We start from the raw sequence: 18,993 nt of genomic DNA, 5'->3' as shown, positions 1-18,993 counted from the left end.
TACGGCGCCGCCACCGCTCTCCGCTCTCCGCCCTCAGCCCCCTCCCACCTCCGCCCCTCCGTCGTCTTCCCCCAGCCTCGCTCCTGCAGTTTTACAAAGTCGCCGACGCACCAAGCCGGCGCAGCAGGGTTGTTGAGATCCCCATCTCACCCCACGTACCCGGTTGACAGATGGGTAGGCTGAGGCGCAGAGCGTGGGTCAGGTTGGGACGGCGGCACAGTGGGGGCCTCCTACACCCCCTCACCCCTACTCCTCCCTTGGCAGTTTACTATAATCCAATCTAAACGTTTTCTCCGCTCTCTCCCTACCACTCACCCCCAGATCCGCCACAAAAGTAAACCGACTTGGAGAAAAACCTAGTGTGGCAGGTGTGGGTAATCCATGGGCCTGAATTACACCTTTGCCCACGGGCCAGAGACCCTGCGGAAGCCCTGTGCTAGGGGTTCCTGGAACCATTCCCCGACCCACCCACCCCATCTCTCCTTTAAAAATATATATATATAGGACTGGTTTCCTCCAAGCCAGACCCTGGCCACCTAAAATGGCCCACTTGGCTCCCACCAAGGCCTTTCCTGACTAGGGGCCAACTCTCCCTGTATTACTGCCCAAGGGAAAGTGTGTGCAGGCCCAGCAGCAAGTCCCAGCCCAGGACCCCACCCTCTGCCCCTCTTCCCAACCGCAGATGCGACCCCTACCCACCGCGCAGTTCTTCCCTCACACCTTTGCTGCAGCCATTCCTCTCGCTACTTAAGAGAACCCCATCGTCTTTAAGGCCGCTGCCAGCGCTGCCTCCTCCAGGGAGTCTTCTTGGGAGCCTGACCCTCGCCCTCCCATTCCTGCACCCGCTGCATTCTGGATTCTTCTCCGAATGTCCTAGATGAAAGTTGTCAGTGAGTAGCCCAGCCCTCAGGATTCCTTTCTACCTTCCTTCAGGTGGGGGCTGGGATGACCTGTGCTGCCTGGATGGCTCTGGGGTGAAGATGATGGTGAAGGCCCCTCTTCAGCCACAGGTGTGTATGTAGAGGGGGCCAGGAGGGGTCTGCCCACCCTTTACCTTTCCTGGGAAGAACAACAGGAGGGAAGCCGGTTAGGAGAAGCTATAGCCTCTGTCCTTCCTGGGTGCCTTGAATGTGCGGACCTGGGGGGCCTGCAGCAGGAGGTGTCTGGACAGCTAGATCCAAACTGCCAGTGATTTCACAGTGCCCTTAGGATGACGTCTCAATTCCCTGGGGCCTACAGAGCTGGAATCATCTGGCCCTTGCCCATCTTTACAGCCTCACCTCTCTCTTCATACTCCCATCCCCCACTCCCTTTCCTGCTCCTCCATTTTAAGGTCTTTGTGTACAGTTCTTTTTATTTGGACATTATGCTTGCAACATTGATACAACTGCACATCGTTTTAATACACACGTGAGGCATTTTGTATGTCATTAAGTTTCTTTCAGCCTTACCTATGCTTTCAGCCTTACCTGTACTTTCAGCCTATAGTCCCATCCCACACCTTGATAATGTTGTTGGGGTGTGTTCTGCTCACCTTGGTTCAGACTTCCAAAGATGCTGATTTGCAGCATGCACCTGCCTTGGGCCCACTTGGTGGTGTGGTTTACTTGTGCGTTTCCTTGGGTGTTGTCTGTGAATAGTGGGAGAGCTGGGCTGTGTCTGACTGTCCTTAATGCTCCATCAGAACTTGTTGAGTCAATTAAACGTACCTGGTAAATGTGTACAGGGACATAGGGCTCAAGGAGAGGACGGGCTGGAAGTGGCTATGGAAGGGTCGTCAGCACACGGCTGGTACACCAAAGCCATGGCTGGTGGCTGAGACAGCTCAGCAGGGAGTTGAAACGTTACAGAACTGGGTGTCCGTTGCTGGTGGTGACTCAGCCCTTAGGACTATGATGCTCGCCACCACCCCCATCAGACACTCATGCTGGTCCCAAGGAATCTTTTCTTCCACTGCCTCCTCCTTCCTGCCTCGAATCCTCTGGCCAGGTCCCCAGGAGAAAGGGAGTCTCTGTGACCTAGAGTGGAGTTCTAGTTTCTCTCTTCCCCCACGTCGCTCTCTCTTCCTCTCCCTCCCTCTAGTTCTCCATTCTTCAGTCTTCCAACTTGTAAAATGGTAGTGGAGACGGGGGACACTGGACCAGAGCCCCACTAGCTTCAACATTCCTTGAGTATGAAGCTGCTGCCTACTGGTCAGGGAACTGGGACTGGCTGAGCACTGGAGTCGCTGAGGGTCTCTCAGGCTGCGTAGCTTTGCATCCTGTTGGGCTGTATATTGGGGAAACCAGACCAGACAGAAACCAGGGCAGAGAGTTGGCAAGGGCTGGATTGGGGGCTTAGAGCAGGGAGCCCAATGGGCGATGGGTTTTGGGGGGCAAGAAGAAAAGGAGAGAATATAGGAGAATAAAAAAGAATCTAATAAGTGATGTGTTTTCTCCAGAAAAGCATCTCCCTGTCCGGGATGGGCTCACCAGATGTTGCCCAGATGTTGCTGAAGGGAAACATCTCCCTCTGGGATCCCAAATAAGCTCTTCCTGTTGGGGTGTGGAATTGAAGGGTCTGTTCCAAGGCAGGAGGGTGGGGTCCAGAGCAGCAACCATCTGTGACTATGGCACATACATCGGCAGAAACACACCCACACATCCTCAGGGAATTGCTGAATACTTAGGAGAGTCCGACGAATTTCTCAAACGTTCAGCATCCATGGGCCACCCATTTTAGGTGAATAAAAGATTATTGCTAGTTATCAATAAATATTTTTAAAAATTAATGATGCAGTCCCACCAGAAAACTAAAATGGACAAATTGGAAAAAAAAAAGGTACTAAATGTAGCAAGAGTGAGAATTAACCAGATTTGTTATACATTGTTGGTGGGAAGGGGAATTAATATGTCGCTTTGGATAACTTGGCAGTACCTACTAAGGCCAAACATAGGTAAACTCTATAGTCTTGTAATTCTACTCCTCAGTATATAGAGAAACAAGGGGCTGATGTCCACCAAAAGACACGAGAATGTTATAGCAGCAGCTTTATTCATAACAGCCTAAAACTGGAAGCAACCCAATGTCCAATAGGTGAGTGGAAACAAATTGTGACTTGTCACACAACGGAATATTGCATAGCACTGAAAAAGAACAAACCATTGCCTCATAGAATTACAGGGATGAATTCCTGTCATTATAGTGAATAAAAGAAGCCATGCACAAGAGAGGAATAACTATGATTCCACTTATTTATATCAAGTTTAAAAACAGGCAGAACTAAAGCACAAAGATAGATAACATTACCTTTGGGAGTACCGCCTGGAAAGGGACACAGGAGACCCTTGTGGGGCTCTGGAGCTTTCTATATCTTCATCTGAGCAGTGGTTGGACAAGTATGTACATCTGTAAAACTTCACGTTCTGCACTTCAGATTTGTTCTCTGTATGAAAGTTTTGGGCCTGCCCGGTGGCTCAGGTGGTTGGAGCTCCATGCTCCTAATTCCGAAGGCTGCCGGTTCGATTCCCACATGGGCCAGTGGGCTCTCAACCACAAGGTTGCTGGTTCAGCTCCTCGAGTCCCGCAAGGGATGGTGGGCTCTGCCCCCTGCAACTAAGATTGAACACGGCACCTTGAGCTGAGCTGCTGCTGAGCTCCTAGATGGCTCAGTTGGTTGGAGAGCGTCCTCTCAACCACAAGGTTGCCGGCAGTTTGACTCCCGCAAGGGATGGTGGGCTGTGACCCCTGCAACTAGCAAACGGCAACTGGACTTGGAGCTGAGCTGCACCCTCCACAAGTAAGACTGAAAGGACAACAACTTGACCTGGAAAAAAAGTCCTGGAAGTACACACTGCTCCTCAATAAAGTCCTGTTCCCCTTCCCCAATAAAATCTTAAAAAAAAAAGAAAGAAAGTTTTGCCTTGATAAGAGGAGGAGGGGATCCCTTTCACAATTAGGGCACTACAATGATGATTGTGAAAGGAATATCCTTGTTTTCAGCCTTCCCTCAGTAAGTCTACCTCATGACCAGTGCGGGATACCTGGGACTCACCAGTCAGGTTCAACTGTTTAGGTTTTGCACCATCTAAATGAGTGTAACAGGTAAAACTTTTATTCCACCGTGATTCTTAGGTGCAAGGATCTTCATGTTATGTTACATCTAAGAGTTTTATAGTTCCAGCTCTTACATTTAGGTCTTTGATGTAAGTGTTAATTTTTATATGTGGTGCAAGGTCAGAGTCCAACTTCATTTTTTGGCATATGAATATCCAGTATTCCCAGCACCGTTTGTTGGGGGGGAAAATGTTCTTTTTCAAAATCAAATCAAAGCAGCTGAGTCCCAGGAGAACTTCAAGTTCAGTCAGCAGGGACACTCTCCCGTGTGCTGCCTCAACTGTCCCCCGCCCCCCAAGTCTTGTCTGAGGAATGGAGATGCCTTTTACTATCCAGGAGGGCTGTCTGTCTGATTTTCCATCTAGGTTGTCTGCTCACAGCTAGTGGGCTCCTTATCCAAGCCTATGGATTCACCACGAGTAGGCGGTGGCTCTGCCATTTCCCTATCCTTGGTTATGGGGAGGTAAGGGAGGAATCTTCAATGAGGCTGGGAACAGGGACCAAGGGCCTGTCTCCTTAGGATGCTCAAACATCTCTCTCTGGAAAATCCCACCCACCGCTTCTTCTCCCCAGTCCTGGGGGGAGCCCTGTTCCTCTCCACCTTGCCTCTTCTTCCTTTCCCTCAAAGGAACTCACCTCTCCAGGCCCCCATCCCTCCACCCACCCTAGTATCGAAAGGCATGGCTCCCAGACCACGCCTGAGAACTTGTTAGAAATGCAGATTCTTGGGTCCTCCCCAGACCCACTGAATCAGAAACGCTGGGATTCTGGTGCACATCAAAGTGTGGGACCCACTGAGCTAAGGCCTTGGAGGGCAAAACCCAGGAAGGGGGACTATCCTCAAGCACATTTCTGGAACATTCTTGTTTATCTAAACTGGAAGAGTTTTGAGTGTACGTCTGTGAATTAAAATTCTGAGCTGTTGAATTCTGGGTCAAAGGATTTTGACAGATATTGCCAAAAGTTGAACCCGTCTCACTCTCGACCAGTAGTATCTGATCATGACTGTTTCCCAACACCCTCCCAAACGTACTGATCTCTGCCAATCTGATAGGAGAAACAAAGCAGATATGTTACTGTTTTCGTTGGCATTTCTCTAATTATGAGTGAAGTTGAGGCTTTTATAAGTCATTTGTATTTCTCTCTAAACTGCTGGTTTATATTTTTTACTTATTTTGCATTAGGTTGTTTTAGGTCTTTGAGGATTGAGGAAATGAGCCCTTCTGCCTGTCACACAGGTCACACTTATTCCTGGTATTTTTATCTTGGTTTATAGTATGTTTTACCATACAGAAGTTTTACATTTTTTAATTTCTTAAATATTTACTTTAGGGATCCTGGGTTTGGTGTGCTGCATTTCCTATGATAATATTATAAATTAATCACCTGTTCTTTTCTCTAGCGTTTTATAATCTTATTTTTAATATATAAATCCTTTATCCGTTTGGAATTCATTTTGACTTAAGGATAGGGTTCCCATTTAATTTTCCCCCAAAAAAGATTAGTTACATTTCCTACCACCATTCTCCTTTAATCTGAATGTTGCCTTAAACAGAAATTGAATCCTCATGCCTCATGTGTACTGGGATCTGTTTTTGGTTTTCTGTTCTGGTCCACTAGATTATCTATTTCATCTTTGGGTACCAAAGTGCTTTATAAATTATAATTTCATAATGCGTTCTATCATCTTATAGGTCTAGTCCCATCGTGCTAGTTTTCTTTTTCAGGGCTTTCCTGGCTCTTATTTATTTCCGCATTTGAGTTTCATATCATTTTTTGACAAGTTCCCCGCCTGACAAACCAAAAAATCCTATGAGTGCACAGTTGACCTTTGAACAACATGGGTTTGAACTACACAAGTGCCCTTATACATGGACTTTTTTCAATAAATATACAGTCTGCCTTCTGTATCCTCAGTTTCTCATCCATCCTTATATGTCAATTAAATATTTTTCTGAATATTTTATCTTTTTGAGTGCTACTGTCACTTCAATTTCTTGCTATTATAGTTTCTAATTTGTTTTTTTTTAAATGTAGAGTAGGGCTACTGAGTTTTGTATAATAATCTTGGAAACTACCATCATCCTGAATTCTCCTTTGTTATTATTATTATTATGTTTCAAATGTACAACACAATGTAATTATTAGACATTTATACCCCTCACAAGATCATAACCCCCTCCCTCAATCTGCTACCCCTCTGACATCATATATAGCTGTTACAGTTCCACTGACTCTATTCCTTATGCTGTACTCCACATCCTGTGACTACGTATATATTACATTATAGTTGATATTCATTATTATTCAGCTTCAGCTTCAGGTGTACACTGCAGTGGTCAGGCATGTACACCGTCCATGAAGTGGTCTCTCTAATCTGAATTATCTTATTGTCGCCGATAGTTGTGCATTTTTCAGTCACATCATGTGTACATCATTTTGCTATTTTGTTATGGCTTGGTTTGTTTTAAGAAGGACTGGATATGAGATATTTCTCATGTCTTTTTGGCATCTACTTAGAAGAAATTAAATAGTTTTTTGATCTATTAATATGGTCAATTTTATTAGAGATTCTCTAATATTATTCAACCATCTGATGTCACTAGGTTGAACTTACTTGGATATGATGAATGATTCTTTTGAGATATTGTTCATTTATATTTGCTAATATTTTATTTGAGATTTTGCATGTCAAGTTCAATCATATTTAATATTGTTCAGATTCTCCACATTGCTCCCTATCTTTTGTTTTCTTGATAGGTCATGAGCTGATGGGGTCCATTAAAATGTGCTCTTACGTTTCATCCAATTTCTACTTGCATTTTCTACGTATTGTTATTCTTAACTGTCATATCTTACCCTTGATTTTGAAGTTATGCTATTTGGTGTGTAGAGATTTCTAAAAACGAGATTCTTAATGAAGATACTGTTCTCTCTTCTCTTTAACTTTCTTTTGTCTCATTTAAGATTTTTATTTTGAATTTAACCTTGACTGATGGTAGCACTGAAGCCTCAGCTCAGTATTTTCTTATGTACCTTCGTTTATATTTTATTTTTAACTTTTCTGAGTTATTTTGGTAAAGATGCATCTCCTTCATACAACACACACGAGGACATTGTTTTTTTCATCCAATGTCAGAATCTCTGTTCCTATTATTAGGACGGGTTTATCCTATTTACATTTGTTGATATAACTGATATATTAGCCTTAATTCTATCATTTTATCTTCTGTGTTTTCTATTTTAATGCTCCCTCTGTTCTCTATGTTTTACTATGTGTGTGTTTTGTTTTCTTTGATATGCATGTGTGCGCACACATGTGTTTGTATTTTTTGTCTGATGATTTGAAGGTTTATAGTCTGTTTTTAATTTTTCTAGTTGCCTTTATATTGAGTTATTTCTCTGCCAAGAGAAGAAAACCTTCAAATGTAGGGAAAGAGTCATATTCTCAAAGGCCAAACCTTGGCACCACAGCTCTATCTTCAAATTCTTGATATCTTATCTTCAACGTGAAAAATGGCAGTAGTCTTGCCCTGAAGCCAAAGGTTCAGGATAATCAAGATTCTAAACATGCCACTGAAATGCTGCTTGCGCTGGCCACCTATGGCACAAAGGGATGCTGCGTCTCATCTCGTATATCTAAACCTCATGTGAATATCTTTCCCTCGATAGGCAGCATACTGTGTTCTTACTTGCTGTCCATCTCGCCACACAGTGTCTGAAAAGACATAGTTAGAGAGGACGTGAATTGAGGGCATTGACCCTTCTTGCTATTTGTTTCTACACATATCGAGATCAGGAGCCAGATTGGTGCCTGACAGCTGGTCTTCGTAAATACAGTGGTGTGTGGTGGGTGTTCAGATGCAAGTGTGTGTGTGTGTGTGTGTGTGTGTGCTTTTAAATCCGTGAATTGATGCTGGTTGATCAGTCAGTACCAGCGGATAATGGTGCATTCAAAATAGGATGGTTTTTAGGAAAGCTTATTTATAAAAAGACAATTTACAGATATGTGGGTGTAGGAGTAACCTGGATGAGCAGCAGCAGAGCTGTTACTACCAACAGGTCTGAAGGGTGAAGGGGAGAAGGGGACCCCTAGAAGGAGAGAACTGAGCAGAGTGGGCTGGCTGCCTTGGGACAGTCAGTGGCCCTCACTGAAGGATTCATCCAACATGTGGACACTCACGGACAGGGAACCAGGGGACTAAATGGCTTGATCTCAGTCTCTTCCCTTTCCTTTTCCTGCTGGGGCTCCCCCCCCCCCCCCCCCATTGCTGAACCCAACTGAAATTCAGAAGCTCATTCGTCTTATCTTACAAAGGAATTTAGTGATAAATAGAACAAAACGTCATCGGGTACATTTCCTTCATGTGTTTTCTGAAAATATGTGGAGAGCCGACACATCAGTGGTACACCCATTAGGAATGCTTTCAACTACCGGTAATAGAGTGGCTTCAAACAGAAAGGCTTACTTCTGTGCCGTCACAGGAAGGATGAAAGTAGGCAGTCACTCACATCCAATGATGTCAGTCCTGGTGTCTTTAGAATTCTCTCAGGCTTTACCTTGTGCTGGTTGCTTCATATTTGCAAGATGGTTGCCCAGCACCAGATACCATGACTATAGTTAAGTTACAAAGAAGGGGGATGAGGGGTCCTAGCATGTATGCCTATTTTATTTTTAAAACCCCAAAATTCTCATAGAAGTACCCTCAGCAGACTTCCCATCATATTTCACTGGGCAGAACTGGGTCTTATGGTCTCCTATAGCAGCAAGGCCAACTGGGAAAGTGGGCAATGGGCTGGGCATGATGGATTTAGATCACTTGTCATCAGTTGCCTGAGACTGGAGACCTTGGTGCATGGATCAAAATCAACGGTCTGTTATCAAGAAAGAAGGGATGGAATAAATTCTGGATCAACAATGAACAAAGCTTGCCACAAGTGGTTTTAGTCAACAATAAAGCCAATTGTCTGCTAGCAGTCACTCAGGACAGCAATTGCTCTTTCACACTATGTGCTACTGATTTTATGGGACATCCAAAAGTGTTGTTTGATCAAGGAATTTTGCCAAGGGCTTGCTCTGCTTTTTCTCTGATCTTACTTATTCCTCAGTAGCCTATGACTCAGTTTATAAGCCACAGTGTGAGTTGTGTTGGTTTTCACTGGAAGTCAGACCACTTTAATGATACTTCTCTGGTTTTGATCTTTTCTCTGTCTTTAATGACAAAATGCTTCGCTATCACACCAGACATTATTATTTGACCCATATTCTGGAGAGACTTGGTTGGTTTTCTAACTAACTTACAGGGCCTGCTGTGGAGATGATGCAAAAGTCTCAATGGGCGTTGGGCCACTATTTGACAAAGTTGCATAATACATGGTGCTTTCGGGACCTGAGGAAATGTATTACCAGTTAACAAAATCCCATTTTCAGGCGTTCATTCCCATATCGGTCTTTTCTGATTCACACTTTTTTCCTGTTTGTGTAAAAGTGTCTCATTCTACAACCTCATCTACACTGGTAGACATAATCCCATTTTATATTGCATTTTTCTTAACTATTTTCAATACTGCTTTTGTGCTTTAACGAGCCTCTTTTGACCTACTGATCCATCTTTATGATTTGGGGCCATACTTCCATATGATGGTAACAATAAAATGACCATATAACAAATATAAGCAATAACATGAAAATGGTGTGAAAATATTTCAGCAAGTTGAACAACAGTTGATGGCATTCTCTTTACTAAATATGAGCTGAGGTGAACTGGCCGACTGAGTTCTGGGGGCACAGGGATACCCACAAGACCATAATAATTATTACAAAGGTAATGGATTTTTATGGAAACTGTCGCTGATCTCACATTTATGAAAAGTGCACGAACAAAATTGCTTGTCTGTGTAGCAGACCCTGCCATGCCTTACTCACCTCCCCTCACGCTCACAATTTTCACCTGTGCCGATGGCCTCTCCCTGAAAACACATGTGACTCTCAGCCCTGGGGGATTTCTCTGGCCATAGGACCATGCTCAGCTGGCACAGAGGGCAGGCTGGAAGTGTCAGGGAGCTGATACCCCCGGCTGTAGCCTTTAACCCATGGTGGGCTAGGGTGGAGTGCTCTGAGGCTGTTCCACACTGTGTCCCAGAGGTCCCAGTGGTACTGAACTGTAGTTTCCCACAGCAGCAAATACTCATCTACACACCCTGAGTTGGTTCCCTTCTTTTCGCCATCTACCTTCTCTTTTCTCCACTAGTGCTTCCTGGGATTACCTCCCAAGCGAAACACCTGCACTACAATTTCTGTCTCAGGATCTGCTTCTGGGGAAAATGAGCCCAAGGCAGCGTTTGCTCTGAAATATGCTTACTGGCCATGAGACTCGTGAATCCCGCTTTAGGAAAACTGCTCTAGACAACTGTGCTCATTTGATAAATGAGAAGCCTGAGGCCCAGGGTCACTCTGTGGTCAGAAGTAGCCCCATACAGTTCGTCCTGGAGTTCTTTGTGATGGAACCAGCATGGCCAGAGGTCCTAATGCCCGTGGAGGCTGACTGGCGGGTCTGATGGAATTCCCTGATGCAGGCGTGATGACACACAGGGTCCTTGGCCCTTCTCAGACTCACCTGGAAGATCCAGAGAGAGGACAGAAACCTGCTGTCATAAACTGGGGCAGCAGAGGAGCAAGAGGAGGGGCAGCTGAGGCTGGAGGGGCCTGGGGCCAGCTGAGAAGCTGGGCCTGACCACTCGGCACCTCCTTCTTCCCCTGAGCCGCTCCCAGCTTGTTCTCCAGCTCTTGCATGGTGCGCCTCCCTTCCCTGCCCCTACCATTGAAATGAAGGTTTTCTGGGTCTTTTCTAAAAAAAGTGGCCCCTAATCACCACACACACGCTGTGATTAGACCCTAGCTTTGTGGATCTCAAAGACACTGTGAGATGGATTCATGTCCTATAGAAAAAAGCGGGAGATTTCTCTCTGCTTTGTCTTTTCCTATTTCCTAGGAGAGCAGCTTGTGACCCTGTCAACCATTGCCAGAAGAAGAGATTGGCTTCTAGCCCAGCTTTCTAAATAATATGATGATCTGTTCCAAATGCCCAACCGGAGACCTTTACTTATTCCCAACTGACAGAGTGGGAAACCTAAGGCCAAGAAAGCAGTTATACCACAAGCTCATGCCCTGACTCTCAGACGGTGATCTTGCCATCCCAACTTCAGGGCAGGCTTGTGAAGGAGTTTATTTAAGCCTTAAGCTTACCCTCATGGTCGCCCCAGAATGAGTACAACCTGATGGGGGGTCACAGTTCTGCTGGTGAAACTACCTGCCCTCAGGGCTGTGCCCTGTCCCTCAGTTTCTATGAGGCCAACAGGGATGTCATCCAAAGGAACTGAAGCACAAATGTCAGGGCCAGCTTCTGCGAGAGGAAATTCACGTCTGTAACCTTTACTGAACTCTGCAGTGGACAGGGCCCAAATTCACTTGGGGAGCAGCGAGGGGGGCAGGGACTTAATGATCCAATGAATCCCTGTCCTCCCACAGGGAACTAAGGCTAAGAAGTGAGGGAATTCACATACTAGAAGCTGGAGTATACTAAGGGCCACAATAATACTAGTTGTGGTGGTTTAAAAACATGTCCACGAATTCACATTCTTCTGATCAAAAGGAGGTATCTAATTCCTCTCCCTTAGTGACTTGCTTCTCATCAATAAAATGTGTTAGAAATGATACTGTGTGATTTCCAAGGTAAGTTTCAAAAGATGATACTATTGGCTGGCGAACGCTATTGGCTGGCGTTTTGGGGACACTCACCCTTGCACCCCAGCCACCATATTGTGAGAGAGTCTGGGTTATATGGAGAATCCATGTGTGGGTGTTCTGGTCTCTACCCCCAGCTAAGGTCCCAGCTGACAGCCAGTATCAAATGCCAGATGTGTGCGTGAATGTGGTTTCAGATGATTCCAACCCCAGCCTTCATACCTCTTTCGTTATGCACTATCTTCACTAAGTCCTGCCCATATTATAGATTCTTGAACAAAATAAATGTGTGTTAAGCCACTAAATTGTGCGGGTGGCTTGTTGTGCAGCAATAGATAACTGGAACGATACTAAAGTGGATTGCGTTTTTACTAGAAGCCAAACATTGTGCTAAACATATTACAGGATTGTAATCACATTTAATCCTCTAGACAATCCTGTTAGGTAGGTTCTGCGGGATCTCCGTCTCATGGAGAAGGGAAGCTCAGAGTGACTGATTGACTTGTCTGAATTATGGTGGCAGGAACAGGACCCGAAGCAGTGGTATGCTGGTCGTAAATGTTTAACAACCAGTTCTCTGGGATTAAGAAGTTATGCTCCGCAGTGTTTGCCAATTTCCACGGTGTAAATTCTCCCACCATGGCTGGTTTCAAGCTACTGGCACTGCAAGCGAAACTGGAAGAGGTGTGCACACTCTCCAGGCAGTGATGGCTCCAGTACACCACCGAGTATGGGCTGCCAGCCCAGGACCTCTGTTCTGAGGAGATGGTGGAGAGCGTGTGTGTAGTGAGGGATGATCTGGGGAGTCTTCCAGATTTCTTCCGTGAAATACAGATCGAGCTGTGGAAAACTCATTTTGCCCATTCACTCATGCTGTTTACTGAACTACACCAGACACTGTGCTAGTCACGGATCATTAGTGGCCAATAATACAGACAAGGTCTCTGCTCTCCTGGAATTTTCTTTTTAGCACGACAGAGACAGAGAGACTCAAAGGCCAGAGCATAGTGAGACGTTTGAGTTAATCAGGGAGTGGGAGATGGAGAGTGAAGTAGAGCCCAGACTGGGCATGTCACAATCAGTCCCCAAGAGGACAGATGGGCTGGTGGTTTCCTTCCCTCTTCTGGTCCTTCCCTTTATGTGTGTGTGTGGATGGGGCGGTGCCTTAAGCATGTTAGATTGGGAGACCCCCTTCGGAGCCCAACAGCCCAAGGAAGCAGCCCAGGAAACGAGGGGACACAGGTTTCCCAATGGCACCTCCACCAGCCCCCTCCTACAACCATTCCCCCACCTGCTGAGAAGCCTCCTGACGTTGGCCTGAGGCTCCTGAGAGTCAGGTTCTACTGGGCCCCTTAAGTGGGTCCCCATCTTCAGGATCTGCAATAAGAATCAGTGCACAATCCTGAAATAATTTCCACCTGGAGCCAATTCTTAACTGAAAAAAAAAAATAAAAAAAAATGCTCCAATCCAAAGGATTCTATGCTCTCCTGAGAAATATCTTGTGGAAAGTTCAGCTTCATCAGAAAGAGAATTATGAGGAATCACTGTCTTCCAAGATGACAATATCCAAGCTTGTGCGATTTCATCCAAGAACGGGGATTTATTTTTGATATACAAGACTGAGAATCTTAAAGCATGACATGCAAAATTACTGAAACGATACTAAGATGTGAAGAGTTTCCCTGACATCTTGGGTTGGGCAGAGGCGGGGGTGGGGCGGGATGAAGGTGGGTGGGTGGACAAGTAACTGGGGGATGATAGTGAGCAACAGGACAGGGCTCAATGGATTGTCCATGTCACTGCTCCTAAAGCCATTGGCTGGACTGACACAGGGAGATCCTTCCAGCATCTCTCTTCTCCGGCCGCCCTCCCAGACTCCATCAGTTGTCTTCCTCAAGTCCCAGGGACACCTCAAGACTATCTTCCAGATGATTTGGGAGAATTGTGGATTTGCAAAATTCATACATCTACATGGTGAAAAATACCCGAACTGGAAAAAAATGAAAAGTTGGGTCTCGTTCCTTCTGCTTACCTTGGGTGTCTCTACTAGGGGCACTATTAATAGGTGTTTTTTTGTTTGTTTTTCTTGTGGTCTTTTTTCCACAAACAGTCTATGTACATTACACACATACACACACACACACACACGCACACACATGGACATGTACACCCCTCATCCTACTTGACCTATGGAGAGCATTTCTGTCAGCCCTCCCTCCTCCTCCCTCCCTCTCTCCTACTAGACACACTTGCGTCACTTGGCCATGGTACGGCTCTTTGTTCTCCTGTCTCACTCACTGATCCTTTGGAGGATCCTTTTCTGGTTCTATTTTATCTCTCAATCTCTAAATATCAGATGGCCTCAGGGCAGCGACCTCCGCCCTGTTTCTATCTATGTCCACCCCCTAAGTGGCCTCTTCTGCAGCCACAGCTTTGTGTATCATCTTTAACTCTGACCCCCATGCTGGGCGTCTTCCACTTGCTGTTCCAGACCCACTCTCCCCCCTTCTCCTCCCAGCTCCGTGCCTGGGGACTGACCTGGAGGAGCCACCTCAGTGGGCTCCATTGCCCTCTGGTTTCCCATGGGGTTTGACCACTGGCCAACACAGACATGCGTCATAAGGGGGGCGGGGGAGAGTGAGGTGAGAATATATGTTCTCTCTGTAGGGTTGCCATCGACTGGCTGCACTCCTCCACAAAAGGCCTCAGCTCCTGCCAGTTGGCAACATTCAAATTTGTATATCAAAAGCAAATTCCCTTCTTCGGATGACATCTCCCAATCCTGGATGCCGTCCTGTCCAGTTAGCTCTCTGTCCCCAGGTTCCAGCAACTCCCTCCTCTCACTCCTTCAGAACTATGGATGGTTAAGTCCCCTTTGCTGCTAGCCCCAGGGTCCTACATTGTCCTCTTGGTTTCTCTACACCCTGATACACTTCTGTAAAGAGTCCTTTTATTAGACGCTTCTCAAATTTCTCAATCCAAGTGCGCCAGCTGTTTCCCTCTGGGTCCCTCTCTGTTATAAATTCCAAACAACTCTCACATTTCTTTTACCCCGGAACCCCTGACCTGCGTGAGCAGCTCAGACGACTGACTCCTCACCCCACTCCCTAAAACTGCTCCTCCCACAGCCTTCCCAGTCCCGGTAAATGACCACGCCATGCTTGTAGTTAGTCACTCCTGACTCCTCGTTCTCTCACCGGCACATCTGGTCTACCAGCAAATTCTATCAGCTCTACTATCAAAATACATCTAGAAGCACATCACGGCTTGACATCTGTCACTCTTGTCCAGCCACTGTTGTGTCTCACCTGGATTATTGCGACAACCCCCTCCCTGGGCTCTGAGTCCACCCTTGACCCTTTGTCATCTATCTCCACTCAGCAGCCTATTAAAGCCTATGTCAGATCATGTCACTGCTTTGTTCAATACCCTCCACTGGCTTCCCAGTCAAGCGGAAGCCCCTACAAGGACCTCCGTAGTCCCCATCCATCACCTTCACAACCTGGCTACACTCCCTTCTACCACTGTGGCCTGCCCATTCTGCTTCAGCCACACTGGACTCCCCACTGCTTCTCACATGCCAAGTAAAATCCTGCCTCAGGGCCTTTGCACTGTCTCTGCCCTCTGCCTGACTGTCATGCGGGAGACCCTGCTCTCTGCGCCATTTGTCGTGCGGGGAGGCCTGCAGGGTCTCTGCTCCCGCTCCCCATACAAGAACGCAGGATATGGTGAGGCCAAAAAGGAACACCCACGGAGCCATAGGTAGGGGAGTCATACCACTATATTCTCTCTGGTGGCACTATACTCTCACTGGAGGCTGGATCCACACTGTCCGCAAACCGCCATCCACGCTTGCCAGCCCAGCCGCCATCTTCTTGCTAGCCCCCATTCTTCTCTCTCTCTTTCGCTAGCGTAGCCACAGCAGTTATATTAGCGGCTAATTGGCTAACTGGCTACAGCTGACGGCCAATCAGCCACAGCTGACGGCCATCTACTACCCGAGCCAGCACTCCTCCACGTGAGGCCGAGAGCCTGGAAACTGCTTTCTGGGGCTCTGTCCCCACACTGACAGACAGCTGAAGCTCTCTCCCCTCATTCTCTGTTCATATGTCAACTTGTCCAAGAGGCTTTTCCTGACCATTCTATCTAAAATAGCACAACCTGTAACATTTTCCAAACTCCTTGCTCTCCTCTTCATAGCACTTACTTATCACGCCTAATGCGTTTCATCAGTTTACCCCCCACCCCCACACGCTGCAGGAATCCAGGGGCTGAGTCTGTTTTGTTCACTGCTATGAATCCTCAGAGTGTGCAGTGTGCCTGGCACTTGGCAGGTGCTCAATATGTATTTGTTACATTAATATGTATCTTTAAAGCATCATCACAGTGGGGCGCACAGACAGAAGTTTTCGGAGGATGCTCCCTGGTTTTGTTCACCCGACACTATAGCTTGGACGGGTCGCCCATATACACACTGCCACATCCTTTCCCACAAGGCATAGTAAGTATCCCAGGGTACAGAAGTACCATACTTTATTTAACCAGTTCCCTGCCGATGGACATTTAGGTGGCTTTCAACTTTTGGTATTTGAAACAACGCTGCTGTGAACCACTTTACGCTTTTATCCTTGTGTGCCTGCCTGTAGGATAAATCCCTATGTGCGTAATTGGTTGGGTCAAAGGGCATGTTCATTTAAAATTCTGATCCTATTGCCAAGCTGTTCTCCAAACTGGAAGGGCCAGTCTGGTGTCTTGTCCCCTCCCCCCACCGGTGGCTAAATACTCCTGTTTCCCCACCTGTTCCAACCTCTTGATCTAGGTTAACACGGATCTGTATAACAGGGTTTAATTAGCATTTCTATAGTATGGGAGAAGTGAAGCATCTTTTCCTTGGGAACCTCTCCAGGTGTCAGAATTTTCGAGACCAGGCTGGAGACAGAGCCTGGGACCCAGCTGCTGACAGCACCCAAGGCTCCACTACCTCTCTCGTTTTCTGCACTTTTCTTTCCTCCCCCACAAGCGGCTTATTCCTGGAACCAGGCTCCGTGACCTCACGCCAGTGACTTCACATCCGGGACCTTCTGGGAATTCTCAGCAGCACTTTTTCGTAAGAAACCTAACGGAGGAGGTGGGCGGGGAGGAGGAGGAAGGGGGTGCATCGGAAGAGGGGGGCGGAGCTTTTGGGCAAGAAGAGAGAGAGAGAGCAGCAGAGCTCGTTGGCTTCCTCCTTCCGATGTGGGACGGGTGGAGCTGGCAGGGACGTGTGGCAGAGATGCAGCTTGTGAGACCTGTGTCCCCGCCCCCGCGGCCTGCAGTCAGGCACACGCACGCCCCTCCCCCGGACGCGGGTGACTCTGGGCGTGCACTCCAGGCCCCATCGTTCGTGGTTTGGGGTCCGGGGCTATTCCCGAGTGCCCCCAGGCTGAGACTCTGCCAGAGTTTTCTTTGAAGGGAGCTGGCGTCTAACTTGGCATCTCTGCCAAAGGTGGGGAGCAGGTACCAAGATGGAGAAAACGGGGGATGAAGGTATTGATCTGCAGGTACTAACAGTACAATAGGGGAGAGACACACAAAACCTAAAGGTTGCAACGGGGTTTTTCCAAGCTACTAAACACTTCGTAAGGCAGAGAGGCCAGAGGTCACTCGCTGGCTTTTGCTTTGTTGAAGAGTTTACTTCCAAGCTAAATCTCCAAGATCAGGTCTTTCAGAAATGGCAGGGTGCAGAATAAGGGGCACAGCATAAGCAAACCCAGGGCTGCATTCTGACTTTTGAAGGCCTGAGGCACTTTTGCCTTCGTGGGCTTCCTCCTCCAAATTAAAAAATATGTTTCCCAAACTTGTGGTATAAAGATGAATATATTCACGTTACGTAGTAAAACATTTTCTTCTACTTAAAAGTTCTTTTTGTTTCCTTCTGATTTTAAAAGAAGTTAAAACATCTTCATGGGCCCTTAAAAGTATGGTGGGCCTGAAGCCCCATGCCTGCTGTGCCCAGTGGGTAAGCCGGACCTGGGCAAAGCCAGGGCAGTGTGACCTTGGATAGAACACTAAAGCACCTAGAAGTACAATTGTCATGGGGAATGGATGAGGAGAGGCTGTAAATAAGGAAGCAGCTGCACAAGAAGGACCTTGAAGACCTAAGGAGTGTGGGTGTTACGGTAGAGGTGGTGAGGGGCCGCTGCAGGGCTGGACTGGAGGAGTCACAGTTTGGGGGTGGCACTGGAGGTGGCAAGAACTTTGGCATGGCTGTTGCCACCATATGACATCCAAACTCTCAAACCCTTGAGCAACAGTGGAGATAGAAGGCAGGGGAAAGGGGGAGAGAGATTTGGGAGCCAGAACAGATTGATGTGAAGGCTTGGGGCAGGGAGAAGCCTGGGCTGACTTCTGGTTTGCCCCTCTGCTGTTGCCCCTCATGGAACAGGAGAAAACCAGGAGAAACGCTATGTGTTTCAGGACTTTGGGAAGATCAAATGGAAGGTCCTTCATCAGTACAGCAGGGAGAATTTATCTATCGTAACAGACCTGTGAGTGGCTTTAGGGCCACCTCTTGCCCAGATTTCTGCAATGGATCCTAATAGGCATTACAACCTCCCTCCCCATTGCTGCCTGAGGCACTTCTCCAAAGCTCCATTCCCATTGGGCCACTTTCCTGCTCCCCGTGGCCCAGAGGACAAAACCACAGTCCTCTCCTGGGCATTTCCAGAGTTCGGAATGAGAAAAAACAGACTGGGTTTTCAACACCCTTTATAGTAGAATACTGTTCCAGAACCTCATTTGGCTACACATTTCTCAATCCTCAGTATCTCCCCTCCTCCCTCCCCTGCCCACTCCCGGACCAGAAACAAAACAAAACAAAAAACCATACTTGTTTCCCACCTTCCAATGCAAACACTGGGCTTCCTCCAGAGCAGACCTGGCCAAAATCGAGGGTTGGGGCAGGAAATACGCTTCCAAGGAGAAGAGCTGGGCCAGAGTGACTCCTTCAAAGACAAACCTTCATTTATTCACTTTAAAACAGGGACTGAGCACCTACTGTGTGCTTTTGCACCATTCCAGGCACTGGAAATGCAACAATAAACAAATGAGAAGTGGTTTGCATGGAGATGGTATTCCAGTGGAGGAAGACTTGCCTGTGGAGATGGTACTTTCC

At 47.0% G+C, this 18,993-nt stretch overlaps 1 long non-coding RNA gene across 1 annotated transcript; it reads left to right on the top strand.

Moving 5' to 3' along the window:
- The first annotated feature begins 75 nt into the window (after positions 1-75).
- On the top strand, positions 76-10,482 carry LOC141567175 (uncharacterized). The gene is made up of 3 exons (XR_012489615.2): positions 76-174; positions 934-1,010; positions 10,347-10,482. It is a non-coding gene; the product is annotated as an uncharacterized LOC141567175 (long non-coding RNA).
- Positions 10,483-18,993: the final 8,511 nt, after the last annotated feature.

The sequence above is a fragment of the Rhinolophus sinicus genome, chromosome 5 (genome assembly GCF_057876585.1).
Source record: "Rhinolophus sinicus isolate RSI-liver-muscle chromosome 5, RSI-T2T, whole genome shotgun sequence".
Classification (NCBI taxonomy): domain Eukaryota; kingdom Metazoa; phylum Chordata; class Mammalia; order Chiroptera; family Rhinolophidae; genus Rhinolophus; species Rhinolophus sinicus.
Note: the sequence above shows the minus strand (reverse complement) of the source record. Positions and strands in the feature narration are given on the sequence as shown.